Source organism: Perognathus longimembris, chromosome 2, assembly GCF_023159225.1.
Source record: "Perognathus longimembris pacificus isolate PPM17 chromosome 2, ASM2315922v1, whole genome shotgun sequence".
In the NCBI taxonomy this organism is placed as follows: domain Eukaryota; kingdom Metazoa; phylum Chordata; class Mammalia; order Rodentia; family Heteromyidae; genus Perognathus; species Perognathus longimembris.
In genome coordinates, this window is record NC_063162.1 from 38,940,689 (window position 1) to 38,953,943 (window position 13,255).

General features: G+C 40.5%; 1 protein-coding gene across 3 annotated transcripts in view; it reads right to left on the reverse strand.

Annotated features, from left to right (window-relative positions):
- Nucleotides 1-11,251, reverse strand: part of Rhobtb1 (Rho related BTB domain containing 1) — a 122,025-nt gene extending 110,774 nt beyond the window's left edge. Inside the window, exon 1 of one of the 3 annotated variants that reach the window (XM_048338845.1) lies at nucleotides 10,678-11,251. The gene's annotated coding sequence lies outside the window, so the exon portion shown is untranslated. Of the gene's footprint in view, nucleotides 1-9,789; nucleotides 9,916-10,221; nucleotides 10,241-10,677 lie in introns of those variants that run through there. The other 2 variants (XM_048338846.1, XM_048338844.1) reach the window with 2 other exon arrangements.
- Nucleotides 11,252-13,255: the final 2,004 nt, after the last annotated feature.

A 13,255-nucleotide genomic window follows, 5' to 3' on the forward strand; every position in this document is an offset into this window, starting at 1 on the left:
TTTTTTTTAAATGACAATTTCTCCTGGGCAGAAACAACTATTTTGACTGTATACAAGATATATTAAGAAATGAGGGGCTGGGAATATGGCCTAGTGGCAAGAGTGCTTGCCTCCTACACATGAGGCTCTCGGTTCGATTCCCCAGCACCACATATATGGAAAACGGCCAGAAGGGGCGCTGTGGCTCAGGTGGCGGAGTGCTAGCCTTGAGTGGGAAGAAGCCAGGGATGGTGCTCAGGCTCTGAGTGCAAGGCCCAGGACTGGCCAAAAAAAAAAAAAAAAAAAGAAATGAAGGTAATAGTTCTAACACTTTTGCCACTTCTTCTATTGAGCAAGGGCTCTTGCAAAGGGAGGAAAGAAAAACTGGGCCCATAGATATGATGAGGAGACAAAGAAGAAAAAGGATTTTAAAACAGTGTTTAGTGTCTGGATTGTGAATATTCTGCTGTAGATGTCTTTTTATATCTTAGGTTTTAGAATGCATGCCATCAAATGCTACATAATTGTCTTACCTTCCATATGGTGACAGAATCCTAACAGCTATATCAGGATCATAAATAAGTAGGCAAAATCAAAACTGTTGCATAAGTTGTTTTCCCTCAGCTCCATTTCAAATACAGAATCCCCCAAGTCCCCAGTTCATGAAAGACAATTTTTGCAAATTAGGATAGTATTCGTTATGAATGCATTTTTGCAATGATGAGAGTAACAACATTCCATGTAGAAATAAGAAAATCCATCTGATCTCGATTTAACACCAAGTGTGTGTATGTGTTGTGGGGCGGGGGAGAAATACATTCCACTTAAAAATGACAAATAAAGCTGTCAGTGTGATCCATTTATAAGCCCGTTGGAGAATGCTGTCAATTGACTTAATGTTCAGAGAGACTAGTTATTGTATTTGCTCCCTCTGAGACGGAAGGTATGAAAGTCTAAGGTTAGCTGAACTTAGAAGTTGCAATAATCAATGCCTTAGGTGCATGTCCCTTTAAAAGAAGAGTGAGAGCTCCAAGTGGAACAATGAATGGATGGATGGACTGAATGGAATTGTCTGTACTTGGTAAAAAGAAGGACTGTAAGAAGAGCTGTTGTCTTTGAAATTTCTCCAGACTCCTGGCCCCATGACTGAAGGAATACTTTTTTCCAAAGTCTGCTCCTGAGAAAAATTACTGTAATCCATGAAACTTTAATTATCTTTTTTTTATTTTAATGGCTTATTTCAGGCACATGTCCCAAACAAAATGCTAGAAGTATTGTCTCCCTATTCCTTTTTTACTATACTCAGGATTCCTTCTTTTGTGAGTATTTTTCTATTAACTTACATATACATATATTCATGTATAAGTATTTATAAAATATGACCCTCTGCAAGGCATAAGTGATTTTTTTCTCCTTTGCATTGACTGCTAAAGAACTGAGAATAAAATTTGTTACTATCTTCTAGCAAGGGTGTTGAATTTCGTGGCATAAATTTTTAGTATGAATCTCTCTTGGCCCTATCTGACGTTGGGAGCCTTATATTTTTATACTTGTTTTTTTTTCTCACCTATTTGGAATATATTTTATATTGTTTTACAGTATGTGTTTTTATTAGTTTTCTTTGTAAGTCTTAAATCCTTCCCAGCATAAATATAAAATATATAACATTTATAGATAGCCACTGTTCTCCTATGGAAAGCTGCAAATATTTTCAAAGGCAACATATAATTGATTATCCTACATATATGAACATTAAGACACTAGTATTTATAGTAATTTTTTGTAATGTTTCATTCAGTACTCCAGTTGGACTTAAAAAGTTTTATACACCCACTTGTAGATCTAGGATTCTTAGCCAAAGCTCCATAAACTCTTTCAAATTATATGTTCAAGAATATGTAAATTTTTTTGGATTAAAATTTTAAATATTGTGAAAGGTAAATGTGAACCAAAAGATGAAAAATCACTGCTGTGCAATAGAATAATCCTGAAAGACTATCCGATCTTGGTCTTTAGTTGTTCAACTATCTGACACAATATTTGTTGAATACTTATGAAGTGTCTGGTACTTAGCAAATTCTATAGAAACAAGGAGTATATAGAGTTGAGTTGTGATCTCTAGTCCAGCGGGAATAAGGGTAGACAAAACAGTTGGGAATGGGGCTGGGGATATGGCCTAGTGGCAAGAGTGCTTGCCTCGTGTACATGAGGCCCTGGGTTCAATTCCCCAGCACCACATATACAGAAAACGGCCAGAAGTGGCGCTGTGGCTCAAGTGGCAGAGTGCTAGCCTTGAGCAAAGAGAAGCCAGGGACAGTGCTCAGGCCCTGAGTCCAAGCCCCAGGACTGGCCAAAAAAAAAAAAAACAAACAAAAAACAAAAACAAACCAGTTGGGAAATATAATCGCATACCACATTCAAACATATAATACATTACAATGATGGCACAGAGACTAATACTTTATAATGGAAGACTGATGAGATTTGATGATTAGGGAAGATCTCTCTAGGAGGTGATATCTTAACTATGCCATGCGAGATTAGAAGATAGAACTTTTCTAGAGAGAAGAAATGCATTAATTCGAAGACTATAGTAAAGAGAGATAGCCTTGCAACACACAGCTCTTCTAGAATATATGAATGGTAGATGTCCAAACTTTATTTTCAATACTTTCTTCTTGAAATATTTTCCTGGTCTTTTGTTACACATGAAATTCATTCAATAGATGTTTGAGCCTGACCTCTTTTAGGCACTATGAAAGGGGCCCCAAAGGTGTTCTGCACATACCAAATTAAAAAAACAACAACTGCTATATAGATATATAAGACATCATGTACCTTGGATCAACTGTGTATTGATCTGAATCATAAGCTTATGAATTGGTCATGTAAAATCTAGGACCTGCATGCTTTCATGCACAGTTTGAAATTCAAAGCTCTTTGGAAAGGCACAAGTTTAGCTGTGCTAAAGTAGAAGATGGATGTGTAGGAGAAAGGCACACAGAATGAATATTGAAACTAAAATTTTCTTCAGAATAAGAGCATCATACACTATGGCTTGGAAAAAAATGCTCTAAACAGCCCTGTGGTGTAAATCAATAAAGTAAAGTGTGACTAAAGACGGTAAGGAGCTTCCACATTATTAGATGCTCTCCTGAATTAAATTCTTCCTGAGGGTATTAAAGTTATAATACACCAGTTAAATGCTGCTACTGCTGCAGTCACATAATTCTCCGCCATGCTGACTATGTACCTCATAGACACAGACTTTGAGTTAGGGAGTATCATCAATTCTATTTCAGACAGGGAGAAGCAAAGTGACTGGCTTGAGTCACAAAGAATTCCTGCTGGAGGAGACAGTAGGGATTGGAATGTAAGTTGTCTGACTCCCCCAGATATCATCTCCTGCACTGTGAATCAGATCTGTCACTTACTCCTGGTTGTTTTGTGAATCTCCTCCTCTCCTCTCCTTCTCTCCCTCTCCCTTCCCTCCCCCCTCCCGCCTCCTCCATTTTCTTTCCCCTTGTCTCTTTTCCCCTCCTCTCCTCTCCCCTTCTCTCCTCTGCTCTCCTTTTCCTTCTCCTTCCTGGTAGAACAGTACTGTGATTTAAACTATGGGCATCACATGAGCTCTTACTCCACAGCTAGTGCTTTACCACTTGAGCCACACCTTCTAGTATGGCACTGTATTGGTGAATCGGCTTTGAGACTCAATCCTCATATCACACCCTCCTCAAGAGCTAGATTATAGGGGTGAGACATTGGTGCTCAGCTTCCTTTATTTTTCTCTTTGATTTTTGATAACAAAATTTCAATTTGAAAAAGGGATATTTTAAAGCTACATCCAAATGTAGAAACCAAACAGTGATTTTAATCTGTTATTTTTGTGTCCTCCTCTGAAAGTATTCATGCAGGCTGCTTGGGAGATGAATCACTTTTGAACAATCATAGGGGCCGTAATAGCATATAATATCATATCATTGAGTATTTCTGTAGTATTGCACCTTCTGCAAAACACTGTATAATGTTTTTTTTATCCTCACAATGATCCTCTTAACAGCTTCTGTTGTGACTCTCAGTTAGCATCATGAGATGGAGACCCAAAGAATTAGCCCACAGGTGAGAGTCCTCCTGACTCCTAAATGGAGGAGGAGTTGATATCTGGCTTACTGACCTAAGGGTGGGCTGCCTGTGATTTCCCTATACGTTTTCCCTTTGTTCGCTCCCATAAATGACACACCAATGAAGACACACTGTTGCTTAACATGGACACTTGAAATTTTTTAGAATTTAAGGCTGACAACCATCTGGACTTTTTTTTTTCATCTGCCCACATGAATTTCTCCATATTTTGCTCTAAATACTATCTACCCTCAAGGCCTAAGGGAACAGACCTCCTCTCAAAGCTTCAGATGTCCTCCACCCACAATCCAGCTACATTGGAGGGCTCTTAAAGGCCCAGTGCAAATTCCACTTTTCCAAGTTACCTCTCCAACCTCTCCAGCTGAGGAGATACCTTTCACTCCGGTTTATGAGCCCAGTGTTCCAGATCTTCAGTAGACTGGAGGTCACAGAGGAATTCAAGAGTTGTGTCTGAATGTACCACTGGGCATTTTTGTCAGGAACATGTCCAGAGGGTTTTTTTTTTTTTTTTCAATATAGCTTGTCTCTAGACCTTCATCCAGTGAGACCAAAGGAGGATATTCTTAGGAGAGGATCACAAAAGCACAATAGCTATGCACATATAATCACATAAAATGACATTTATAAAAATAAACTTTAAGAAATGGAAGCAAGAGTCTTTAAAATTTTTCTTTCCTTGTTGCTGTTTTTGTTTTCTGTAACTTTTGTCTTATATATAAGTTTATCTGTTTTTGGAAGGGTAAACAGGTACAGAAATTGTGGGATAAAGGATGAACAAATGCAGCAGTGATACTCACTTGATACTATGTTGAAAATGAACTATACATCTTGTGGGAGAGACACTGTTTAAAAAGAAATATACTCATTACCTGACTGTATATCCTTTACAATAAAAATAAAAAAAATCAGTTTGTCAGTGCTCTTAACAACCATCCAGAACCCCTCTCCTGTTCTAGAAATTAATGACATCAAAATGCTAATATTCCTTGAGCAGATTTGCTACATTTAGCAAATTAACATTATTATGTGAGACATGGGAAAGCATGAATTGTGCATTAGAAACCCATATTTATGTGGACATCTTTTACTTGATCTGCAAACTGAATTATTTCCTAGATTCATCTCTCTCTGCTATACTGACTAAAAGCTTCAGGTGTGTGTGTGTGTGTGCAAAGGAATTCATTATCTCCTCAGAGAACTTAACTCATCACTAATCATTGACCTATGCACATCTAACAAAAACACTGAAGCAGGGGGCTGGCGACTGATGCTTGTAATCCTAGCTACTCTAAGGAGGCTAACAGCTGACAATCAAGGTTCAAAGCCAGCCCCAGCCCGAGAAGTCAAATATGTTTGATCTTATCTCCAATTAACTAGCACAAGGCCAGAAAGAGAATAGTTCAAGTGTTAGAGCATCAGTCCTGAACAAAAAAATGATTCAAGCAATTGCTTCAAGTACTGAGTTCAAGCCCCAGTACCAGCATCAAACAAACAAAATTCCACTGTGGAGCAGTCTTCATTTGGAGTACTATCAAACCTACTGGCTGTAGAATGAACATATACATTAAAATGTATTCATGTATACATACACGTGTATGTGTATGTGCATGTGTATATGCGTGGGCATAGGAATCCCAGGTAAGAGATGTTCATTATATACCGTAACTCAATCAGCTCATGTATTTCAATGTGCTCAAACCTAGACATCATGTTAAAAAAAAAACCCTCTTAGGAGGAATCTAGGGAAATTAGAAACATACCAAAATTAGTATTGGACTTCAAAGGAATATCATCAGACCAGTTAATTGAGAGATCACTAAAGATGCTTGTTAAAAATGCAATTATCTGGGTGTAATTTCAGACCTCTTAATTCAGAACAGTGCAGAGTGGCTCCATGCAACCTAGGCTTTTAAAAAGCCTTCCGAGTGATTGTTTCATCTTCTATAGTTTAAGAGTGCTTGGTTATGGATGTAATACTCTAAAAGGGATTGATCTCTAAGTCAGAGGAGGAAAGTTACCATTTTTGTTCTTAAGTTAAGCCACTGGCATTGTGTTCTTCAGAAACATTAGTCATCTTTCAAATATGCCCTGAGTCTCTTATTTAAATGCACTGTGATATGTCATTTGGGAGCTTCTAAGCATTTACAGAGAAGTGGTAAACTAATGTTTGGTATTAGTAAGCTGCTTGATGGTTCATTAAAATAGTAGAGGACAGAAGAAATTTTAAAATAGACTTTTCAGCCTGCATGCTTGTTGGCTCATACTTGTAATCCTAACTATAAGGCGGCTGACAACATTGATATAGTGGTTTGAGCCCAGGCATAAGGAAAGTTCACAAGACTTCTCCACAAAGAACTTGATGCAGAGTCACATTCCTGTTATCCTGGCTACTGGGAAGGCTAACACAGGTGGATCACATACAAGGGTACAGCCAGACAGGAAGTGAGACCATATCTCAAGAGTGGCATTGGCTGAAGCTCTCTGTCTTTGGTGACTGAGTGATCCCTAAGATTTTTGGCCTCTTGGTAGAAGGAACAGTAGTATAAAAGTTAGAAGGCTTCGATTATTCAGGGTCTATGTGTTCAGTTGTCTCATTAATAAAACAATGGCTTATATCATTAGCTGATATATATGTACATATATATATATATATATATATATATATATATATATATATAGAGAGAGAGAGAGAGAGAGAGAGAGAGAGAGAGGCTGGGAATGTGGCTTAGTGGTAAATGCTTGCATAGCATGCGTGAGGCCCTGGGTTGGATTTCTCAGTACCATGTAAACAAAAAAATTAATGAAAAATATAGTAGAACTACATTTCTATTATAACGCCTAGCCTTTGTTTGCTCTGCTGTATGTTTCTGTGAGTTGGTCACGATTCAGTATGTCCATTTGTCCTGCCTATCTGAGGGCATCTCTCTCACCTCCATTCCTATACTTTCTTCTCCATTCATAAGCTAGGTCCACTCACTCTAACAGTGTAAGATTGATAAAGCTTCCAAGGAAGGGACAATATTGGCCATTCACACATGTCTTTTATATGAGACAATGACTCCTTTGAATACACTTAATTAACAACTATGTGCCATTGATTACCATGCTGGGATCTGGAGAATGCCATAATGAAGACAGTCAGACAAGGAGAGGTCTAGTTTATATTATCTAAATTCTGGCAGGAGAGGTGGGAAAATGACATGGAAGAAAATAATTTAGCCAATCAGGTGTAAGCTAAGACAGAGATAAAATAGCTTCCATTTGTAATCAGCAGTAGGAGACCACAAAGGTCTATAATACAGGACAGAGGAAGGAAGGATGTCCAGGAAAAGCCTCTGGGAGGAGGTTAGATTTACTTAGACAGAAAGGAAGAAAAGATGATAAACAGGGGTAAAGAATCAGGGTACAGAAAAGGGCTGGGCAGGGAAGAGCTTGTTCCAGAATCCTGTGAGAGGACTATCTTATGTGCCTGGTAGCTAGAATTCTGTAATAGTCCCTTTCATCTGAGAGATAATTTAACCCAAAACTAGAGAAAGGAAATTCTCTGGTTTCCTAGAAAGTTTAAGGAGTTTGCCTAAGGCCAAACCACCAGGGAGTTAATGGGAGAACTCACCCATGCTTCAGTGTGGATTAAGAATTCTTCTTCTTTTCTTTCTTTTTTAAAAATTTCTTTTCAGAGATTATAACGTAGCAGGCAGTACCAGACTCCCTTGATTCAACTCTTGGGACTTTTACTAAAAAATTGTTTGGGCTTGAGCATGAGAGCTTTTTGAGTTTGGTTTTCTTTTGCACAAAGTTGACTGAATGCCTGCTGCATATTATTGTACTAGAGGTTTCATGAGGTAATGTGGCCCAACATCACAGTTGCCCAATAAACGTAAACTCTCTTTATCTCCTACCTGGTGCCCTTTTGCCCATGCAAAGCTTATGGAAAGTTCAAAGTATGGCAAAGGTTAACTGATTGCAGGAAGGAGTAGCAGAGGGAAAGTTCTGGAATCCTGGACTGAGGCTTAGTTGGGAGTTATACATCTGATCTATCCCAGTGGAAAGAATAAGAAAAATAATGGCCACTAAAAGTAGTCAAGGACAAACTTCCTCAGCTTTCACGGTTTTCTTCCCAGTTTAATCTGCTAGTAGAGAATCTAGATTTGTTCATAAAACAGAAACATAAAACTCAAGGGATGGCTTGTATCAATATTTATACTCAAAATTAGCATATAAGACACAGCTTTACTCTAGGATACCAGTAAACAGATGAATGACACACTTTGTTATTAACAACATGCAAAGAGAAAAAATGTAACATGTCGCTCAATCAACTACTAACAAGGCAATTATCCTCAGGATATTAAAATAATAGCTGGTATTAAGGATGCTTAACAACCAAGCCCAGGCTCTTGGAAGAATGAATAATTTATCCAAGTAACTATGAAAGGTTTACTTCGTTACAAATGGACACAACCACAGACTGAATACCTTTAAAATACCAAGGGACATATTTCATGGATTAAATTGGACAGCTAACAGGCTGTCCCACAAACCTGATACTCTCCCTGCAATTTTAACCCAATTTTGAGGACATGTTTATGGTTTAGGATCACAAGTATCGAGACTAAATATTTTTTTTGTTTCAGAAGTTCATGGGGTCTCTTTTCCCCAAACCATAAGGTTAGTGTCTTTCCACAAATAGCTTTTTGAAATGAAGATGACTTTTATGATTCTCTACTCATGCTGCCTTACGGGAGACATTTTATTTCCAGCTTTCAAAGGATGTGAATTGGACTCATTATTGTCCTCCACACTCATTGTTTAATTCACAGGGAAGTTACATCTAAATCATCCTGGAAGCACTGGCAGAAGTGGCAACATAAATTTAACAATGGGTGGATTATTACTATTTAGCATATTTATGGAATTTTAGATTCAGGGAACATTTTACAAATCTTTTATTAGTTAATCCCTTTACTTCAGAGTGAGTCTGACAAGTGGTAACCAATGCTTTGGGTATCAAATTGCCAACATGTGAATATTTTAATGCTGGAGAAATCTACCTCATTTCTTTTAGCTCCCCAATACACCTACCATTTTCTTCTCATCACAGACTAAGGTCAGAGGCCTGCAAAGGGAGATCACACACACCTGAAAAATCAGTAATAAAAAAGCAATAATACTAGATTTTGTCCCATGTCATCTGGCAATGTCACCATCACCAGAGAACTCACTAAAGCAGGGTGATGTGGCAGGTTTCTCAACACAAACATCTCTTTACAACATAGAATTTATTAGTCAACTTTCCTACAGCATGCAGCTAGCCTGAGCTCTTAAATCCTGACAATGTCACACTTGCTGGACTCATAATCTCATGATGCTGGTGGTGGTCCTTCACTACTTTAGAAAACCTGCCTGTATTTTTGTCTTCTGTACAACTAAAACCTAATTCAAACTAGAGAATTCATAGTCTCTGGAAACTCACAAGTTAAAAAAAAAGAAAAAGAAGCCAGCTCCCTTTATGAGTCCTGCAATCTCCCCTAAGACAGCAGAAAGTAGAGATCACAAGGTAAAGAAAGCTGCAATGAATCAAAGTCTAACACTTGACCCCAACCTTTACAGAGCGAGCCCCAGGCTTCCCAAAGAAACACACCAAGACAAGAACCAACCCAGCATCACCTGAGGCCTGTGGTGCCTGTGCCTGGCCGCTGTTTCAGAAGGCCCTGGTGGGGACATGACCTGTCCAGCTTCTTAGCCTTTCTGTCTGCCAGTGACTTTATCCCTCTAATCCCTCAGGCCACCCGTTTCTCCCTGAGGGGGTGGGTGAGTGGGCCGGTGAGGGAGCGCATCTTTGTGTCACAGGGGTGGGGGGGGGGTGCGGAGGGTGTCACAAAACACACGGAAGGAATCTGGAAACAAGCTCCCTCCCTGGAGGCCTCAGGACTGTCGGTTCAGCTGTACAGCTGTCGAGGTTAGCATAGAGAAACAAGGTCACGCTCTTTTTAGGGTGCCAAGGCAAACTCTAAGCCCTAGTATTCCGAAGGCTAGGAAGAGGGTGGGCAGGGACCCCCATGGCCACGCCCACCCCGGCGAGGCCCCGCCCCTCGCTACCTGGGGAAGTGGAGACACCCTCCTGGCAGCTGCTGGACGGACTGGGTGGCTCCGCCTGGCTCTGCTGCTTTGCAAAACGGCCTGGGGGTGGGGGGCGAGCGGACCCCGCCCAGTCGACGCTGTCCTCCCTCCCTCCCGGCTCCTCACCTCCCTCCTTGGCCACCCGCTCCCGCGGGGGGGCGTGGACTGCGGGTCCCCACCCTAATCTCCAGGCCTGTTGGGAGAGTCATCAGGGCGGGGCCCCGAGTCTCGGCTGGTCCCGGGGAGCCCGGGGCCGCCTCCCTGGCCTCCCCGAGTCCTCAGGCTGTGGCCCTCTCGGGTCTCTTCCCCGGCGCCAAGGCACCCTCTGAGGTTGGTCAAGTGCCTGTGACCCCGCCCACCCTGTCGCGGGCCCAGGGGTCGCCTGCACACGACCCCCTCCGGCGCGGCCCCCAATTTCCCATCCTCGCGACCCACCTCTGGGAGTCGCCCGGGCGCCAGGCGGGGCACAGCGCCTTCCAAGCGCAGACTAAGTCTGGGGAAAGTTTCCGGCGGAGTCAGGGGTCAGGCTGGCTCCGGGCCGGAGGTGGAAAGTGGAGCAAGGCCATATGCAGGTTCTGCTGACATCACAAGCCGCACGTCGCTGGCTGCCGTCTCGTGTCGGTCACACAGGGACTCTCCGTGGGCACTGCAGCCTTCTGCGCGTGCTTTGGTCTACAGTGCAGGGGCTGGGAGGAAGGAACTTAATGTTTTTAATTAAAAAAAAATAACATTAGAACTGAAAGAGCGCATTTATACCTTTTCACCATTCACAAGATGTGGGTGGTCACTTCTGAATAACTCAAGAAGTTTCTAGTGATCTCGATTATCTAGGCTGGCAGTAACCATGTGCCTTCGTCTGTCCAGAACTTAAAATCTTTTTATACTTCTTTCCCCTTTCTCCAGGGAGGTGAAGGAAGGATGAACATAAGTTGCACCAGAATCAATGTGAAGAGCTTTTAACAGTTGGAATGTAAGTTGACCAGAGAGACACTTTGCCAAAGATCTGAAAATTATCTGTAGGCAGTGCTTGTCCATCCAATCATTTTTTAAATCAGTGTCATCTATTGTTGTTTAGCAACAGTAACTTGTTTCTAAGAACTATTAAGTTGACTAGGTATGTAATGTGGTTATGATTTTTCAGACCAGCATGAAACCCTATTGACAAATAAAGATAGTAACTAAACACACTAAGAGTGTAGGAAATCAACTTCCGGTCTCATAGACCAACTATGTCTACGGCTTACTTTCCAGAGGTTCAGGTTGAGGCAAATTTGAGACAAATGCAAAATTAATTAATAGCATATGAAATGTTGCATGCATGCGGAACTATCAAGGACTAAGGAAAGGACACATTCCAAGTGGTTTGGCTTTGAGATTCCTCTTCTGATTCGAACCCTAGAACTATTTCAAGCCTGCAAATATTTTCTGTCATTGCAATTGTTTCTTACAAAACCCATATTCAATCCATTAGGAAATCCTGATGACGCCAGCTGAAGATGTCTCAAATCTAACTGCCCATGTCGCCACTCTGTCTTTCAGTTCTCTACCTCCCCTCAACAATAGGTTACTATACAACATTAAGAGTGACCCTTTGAGGGCTGGGATGTAGCTCACTGGCAAAGCGCTTGCCTAACAAGTGCATATTCCTGGGTTCCATCCCAAGTACCAAAGGGGGAAAAAAAGAAAAGAAAAGAAAAGAGTGGCCCTTTGAAAAATATGTGTATCAACTGGTGTCAGCCTTCTCTGGTACTCAGTGACTCCCATTGTTCTCAAATACAATACAAACTTAACCTGGGCTCTAAGGCTTTATGTGCTTGCTTCCTCATCTTCCTTCTGATATTTCTGCTCTGGTTACAATTTTCAATCCTAATACTCTGCATGCACATGCAAGTTCTTGTGCTTGCAAATGCATGCATACGCACCTATGCACTCAGTTACTACCTGCTGTGTATCCCTAGAATGAGAATAGCAAGTTGGATATGGTGCTAGTTATAGAGAATGTACTCAACTGTATGTTTGCTAAATTGCTGAAGGATATAACCTATGTTGCAGATGGAATGGTTGTATATCTCGCCTTCCCCCGTATTCCTATGTCAAGTACTAACCCATAAATGATACTGTATTTGGAGACAGGACCTTTATGAAGGTAATAAAAGTTAAACAAGGTCATAAAAAGAAGGTCTTAATCTGATAGCATTAATGACCTCATAAGGAGAGATCCTAGAAAGGAAGCACTGTGTTTGTCCACTGCATGGACTGAGGAAGAGTTTTGTGAGCAGAGTAAGAATGCAAGCCAAAAGGGAGTCAAGTGGGAGAAACACATTTGTGCTTCAAAAGGAACCCAGTCTAGGGCATTTTGTTATGCTGGCGCAGGCTGTCTAAAACAGACTACAACAGTACAAGAAATGTATCCAATGCCTAACGTATGAAACTGTAACCTCTCTGTACATCAGTTTGATAATAAAAACTTAAAAAAAAATGTTGACCAGATGGTTCACTGGAAACACCAAGAGACCACAGGGGAAAAAAAAATAAAACAGGCTACAAGATAATCCTGAGAAGCTCAAGTGCCATCTATAACCACGCAGTACCACTAATTGTCACAGTACCATCAATTGTCACATGATCACTAATAGGCAGTTTAATGAAACTGAAAGAAGATATGTCTCAGGATTTTCCGAAAAACTTACCAATCTAAAGCACTGTCATCTACTGTTTTCACAATCAGAACTTGAACCTTCTAAAATATTTTCATAAGCAATGAAGAAAAAGGTAATAAAAATACCAAAGGTATAGACAGATAATTTAAACTGGTTGATGGGGATTATTGGTTACTACTTAGCAATAATCTCTAATGGTTTGGCAGAAAAATTTCAAAGACAGTAATGGAAACCTAATTTCCTGAGGTTCTTAAAATAAGACCAAATAAAATTGTTAGGAGTGTATGGTAGAGATAATCTAGTTGTCCAGATGGCCTTTCTGTAGTTACAGCTTTTATGGTTCTTGAAATGTG